Source organism: Crocuta crocuta, unplaced genomic scaffold, assembly GCF_008692635.1.
Source record: "Crocuta crocuta isolate KB4526 unplaced genomic scaffold, BGI_CrCroc_1.0 scaffold110, whole genome shotgun sequence".
NCBI lineage: Eukaryota > Metazoa > Chordata > Mammalia > Carnivora > Hyaenidae > Crocuta > Crocuta crocuta.
The window spans coordinates 2,993,849-2,999,359 of record NW_027527386.1 but is presented as its reverse complement, the minus strand read 5'-3'; positions in this window follow the sequence as shown (position 1 = coordinate 2,999,359).

The following is a 5,511-nucleotide window of genomic DNA, read 5'->3' as shown; positions in this document are numbered from 1 at the left end:
CAGGGCGGATCTGTGTTCTTTGTTTAAGAACAAAGATCCTCGTGGCGCCTGGGTGGCTCAGTCGGTTCAGCCTCTGACTTGGGCTCAGGTCATGATCTCACAGTTTGTCAGTTCGAGTTCTACGTCTGGCTTAGTGCTGACTACTCAGAGCCTGGAGCCTGCTTCGGATTCTGTGTCTCTGGCTCTACCTCTACCTCGCTCAAACTGTCTGCATCTCTCTCAAAAATAAATAAGCATTAAGAAAAACTATTTACAAAAAAAGAACAAAGATCCTCAACAATAACATCACTGCGTGCAGGGGAAGGGTCCCCTGGGCTTTGACCTGTGACCTTTCACACTAGGAGGCCCCGCCTCCTCTCCCTGCCGTCTACCTCTGGGACTTGAGGTCTGCAAACCTCAGCCTTGGGGACGTGGAGCTCCAGCCTGGTGCAGGACCCCCACGCCCCCCACCACTCAGCACGGCCACAGGGGTGGGATGTTGGAATTCTTAGGCCTGCATTTTACTTTTTTCCGTCAAGAAGCCCACAAGACTGTAAAGCAACCAAAAGCATTTATTTGGGGTTTCAGGGATTACAATCTGGGAGATCCAGAGTCAAAACCCAAAATGTGCTCCAAAATGCTTGAAAGGCGTGCAGGCTTATAAGGGCAAAAAAAAAATACAAGGTTACATAAGTTGTTTTGAAAGAATTATGATTGGTGCTGGCAGAGTTGAAACCGACTGTCTAATACACGATTGGCTACTTGGCTAACAGGCATTACATGAGCTCTATTTCAGTCTCCAGTAGGAGGAAGTGTTCCAGGAGGAGGTGGAATTGCAATTGACAAAAGTCAAAAGTTCACGGTGTTCTGAAAACTGAAACACGGCGCGCATAGTCCCTGCTTCCTCAGTGTCCTTCCGACTGTATTTTGAGTGACTCTTTTAGGGATGCCTTCTTCATTTTGAATCGGCTTTCACGCTCTGTAAGGAAATGTTTTTCAGATCTCTAACGATTTTTGTAAAATAAAAGGCTATGATATCCTGAAGGCAATTGAATTCCTATTTTAACTGATTTAAAAGTTGAAAAAAATGAAATGAAATAAAAGCATTAAAAGCTGAAATAAATTTATGTTGGACCTGAAACTCTTTTAATACATCAGCAGCATTTAATATGGCTGCTCATTCAAAAATGCCCCCCAGCTTTGGGGAGAGAAGCGTAAAGTTCAGCATCATTGACCGTGTTACTTACAAACATAATTATAAAAATTAATTTTCTCTGTTTTGCAGAAAGGTGTTATTCACTTTCATAAGAATGAGTGTTCAGGGTGTTAACAAAATTCATCTCAGTACATCCGAATATGTAATTTGGCTTTATTTCACGATTCATGAATCAGGCTACATCTCATCTTACAAAGGAGCTCGGAGGAACCATACAAAATAGAAGACTTTCATAAACAGAAGGGTATGGGAAAAGGAAGTTACTAGCAAAGGCTGGATTGTTTCAGGCAAGGTCACCTTCCTTTGGCGGAAACTGTGTGTATCAGGCAGGTTACCTCACTGGTGCTAACCAGGCAATTCCAGACTGACCAGTGAAGTTCACATTCCTCAGAGGCCAAAACTGCAATTAGCTTAGGTATTAAATCTCCCTGTGCCGATGTGGGACTTAGCACAAGTGACTCCATTTGAGTCCGGTTGTTTCTTTTTTAAGAAGAGGAATATAGCAGCACCTGGGTGGCTCAGTCAGTTACGTGTCTGACTTCAGCTTAGGGCACGATCTCACGGTTCATGAGTTCGAGCCTCACATCAGGCTCTGTGTTGTCAGCACAGACTCTGCTTCGGATCCTCTGTCATCCTCTCTCTGCCCCTCCCCTACTCCCTGTCTCAAAAATAAACATTAAAAATATTTTTTTTTAGGGGCACCTGGGTGGCTCAGTTAGTTAAGCATCCGACTTTGACTCAGGTCATGATCTCACGGTTTGTGGGTTTGAGCCCCGCGTCGGTCTCTGTGCTGACAGCTAGCTCGGAGCCTGGAGACTGCCTCTGCTTCTGTGTCTCCCTCTCTCTCTGACCCTCCCCTACTCACTCTGCCTCTCTCTCTCAGAAATAAATAAAATATTAAAAAAAAATTTTTTTTTAAAGAAGAGGAACGTATTTGAAAATGATTTCCTGTGTAGAAAAGTGACTTCCAATTAAAAATAAATCCCTTTTGAATTATAAACTGTGTAAATGTTTCTTTCTTGGTATGCATTAATAAATAAATATTAAAAAATCCAGCCTGAGATTTAGAAATCCTTCTAAGGCTCTCTGGTAGCATGTCCTTCAGTAATTCATTTCCTGTACATCTGGTCAGTGTTTATGCAAAAAGTAACAATTTCACCTACCTAATTTGTTACCTACAAAAGGAACAGGGTGTATACTGCAATATAATTTTATTTTTTGGTTCAATTAGAAATCAATTCCATGCAAGGCCCCTGGGAGGTTCAGTCGGTTAAGCGCTGAACTCTTGATCTCAGCTCGAGTCTTGATCTCAGGGTCATGAGTTCAAACCCTGCGTTGGGCTCTGCACTGGACACTGGGCTTATTTCCAAACTTTTGCTACTCAAATATTGCTCTCTATTGGGGAAATACAACTGAAAACAAATCTCCTGCCAAACCAGAAAACCCCTCACAAAGACAGAAGAGAAAGAGACCAGAACAGTTTTCTTTCTGAATCAGCGCTAAGCCAGAACGTGACACGCATCGCCGGCAGCCGTTTGAGAGGCTGGAAAGACAAAGAAGTCTCTCCCACTTACACAGTCAAGCACAGGCAAGCCATTACATACACATTCTCAGGGTAAGCGAGAACCTTCCCGGGGCCAATCCCAACAGCCTTTGTCATACGATCATGCATCCCCCACCCACGTCTGTATTAGTTAATTGGCTTCGTGCAAAGGAAAAACAAACTTCTCTTTATGCCAGTCGGTAGTTTTGCCCGTGAGAGAGAAGCCCCCACGGAGAGAAGACCACTCTCTCTTGCTGATTGCATTTCAAAGTGAGCTCCCAGGAAAGAATCAGGGTGGTTAAGCAGGCGACGCTTTCCTTAGCTCTTACAGAGGTTTAAATACATCTCAAAGGACAGAGAAAGGGGTTTATAAACACAACTTCTCTAAAGAAAATGCTCTAAGAAAAGAAAAAAAGGAGGGAGCCGTCTCTTTCCTCATTTTCAACAGGGAGAATGAAAGCTATTACTCTCAATCCCATTTACCTATAAACCTACTGAATTTCAAGGGACCGGATATAAAAGGCTTGAGAACCTCTTCCAAACTAAGAGTGAAATCAAAGCTGGGGGGTGGTCAGGGGCGCCTGGGTGGCTCAGTCGGTTAAGCGTCTGACTTTGGCTCAGGACATGATCTCATGGTTCATGAGTTGCGTCTGTCTCTGTGCTGACAGCTCGGCGCCTGGAGCTGCTTCAGATTCTGTGTCTCCCTCCCTCTCCACCCCTCCCCTGCTCATACTGTCTTCTTTCTCTCTCTCTCAAAAATACATAAACATTTTTTTTAAACTGGGAGATGGTCACATCATGTGGTAAAATAAGTATTGGAAAACTATATTATTTCATGCTTTAAAAATTACTTAGATTGATATCGTGAAGGACATGGTATTCAGGAAAAAAACGCACTAAATGTTTTAATGCTAAGTAATCATTTTAAGTAGGGCTGCCTGGCTGGTTCAGTCTGTTGGGTGTCTTAACTCTTGATCCCAGAGTTGTGGGATGGAGCCCCACTCAGGCTCTATACTGAGCATGGAGCCTGCTTGAGATTCTCTGTCTCTCTGCCCCTCTTCCCCACTCATGCGCTCTCTCTCTAAAATTAAATTAAAAATAATTTTAAGCAAAACATTATGTGAAGTTCAAGGAATAAGTAATAAAATAGCCTGCGCACCGCATTCATGAACACACTTGGGGTGCCCACCATCTGACTCATCACCCTTCAGCCTCTGGATGTAATCACTGCTCTGAATTACACTGTCGCTCCTCATCATTTTACCATCTGTTATTTATGACTAAGCAGAGTTTGGTTTAATTCTACTCCTTCTGGGGGCACCTGGCTGGCTCAGTCATTAGAGCGGGCGACTCTTGATCTCGGGGGTCCTAAGCTCAGGCCTGACGTCGGGCAAAGATCTTATTTAAAAAATATATATATCATTCCTGGCTGTTTGGGAATGTAGGTTTTATTATTGTTCAGGTCTCATGAGGCCAGCAGGTCAGGAGATGACGGGCGCTGAAAAGTCCATTTGACTGAGGCACAATGGACATATAACATTGTATTACCTAAGATTTAATAGCCATATACCCCGAGAAACCATGACCACGCCATCTGCTCACATCCGTCACCACACAATGTTGTAATGAAAAGGTAATCTGTTACAGCCCCCAGAAGACAGGGCATGCCACTCCGTGCCACACAGGGCCACTCAGAGAAGCAACACCAAACGCCAGGAGGAGAGGGATAAAGGGGGAAATGTAGCCAAGGGTTTATTGTGGTTCTGCTGGGCAAAACAGGGGAGGCAGGGATGCAGGCTCATGACAGGCTAGCTTGAGTGCAGCTAGTCTGGGGTGTAGCGGCTACCCCTGCTTTCTTGGTACCCGGCCCTGGGATCATTAGGGCAGGGGAACAGTGGCCTGAGAGTGAAAACCCCACAGAACGGGGGTGGGGGCGCTGGGGTGTGTGTGAGGAGGTGAACTTGAATTGGCTGATTTGCATGTAAAAGGTGTGCTGTGGGCAACCTGCTTCCTGTCTCCAGCAATTGGCAGCCCCTGAGGGGCCCTCCCTCCAGGGTCAGTGAGCCCCCAAGTGTGAAAGCATCAGAATACAGAAAAGGAGCGCGGTCATGATCTCATGGTTCATGAGTTCGAGGCCCTGCATCAGGCTCTGCACTATGGGTTGGGAGCTTGCTTGGGATTCTCTCTCTCTCTCTCTCTCTCTGCCCACCTCCCTCCAAAATGAAGTTTTAAAGAATACAGAAAGTAAAAAGGCACAAACGATTGTTGAAGACGTGGAGAAATTGGAACTCTTGTGGAAGGCTGGTGGGAACATGAAACAGTGCAGCCACTAGGGAAATGTTGGGTGGTTCCTCAAAAAGTTAAACATAAAATGACCATGTGACCCAGTAATTCCGCTCACAGGTATTATACCCACAGGGTCCGCACAGAGGTGTTCAAGCAGATGCTCGCACCTCAGTGGTAATTGCAGTGAAACCTACAAGCTGAAGGTCAATGGAGGGACAAACGCAGAGGCTCCGCCCACCGCGCAAGCGCATGTCCCTCAGGTGCATCCACCGCACATGCGCACGCCCACAGATGAACGTGTCCACTGCGCACGCGCACGTCCCACGCCACGAGCAGGAGCGAGGCGCCCACACCCGCCGCCCCGCGGACGGACCCTGAACACACGACGCTCAGGGAGGGAACCAGACACGGGAGGCCACGCGGGGTGTGAGTCCACGTGTGTGAAACGTCCAGAACAGGCTCCTCCATGGATGGGAAGGGGCTCACG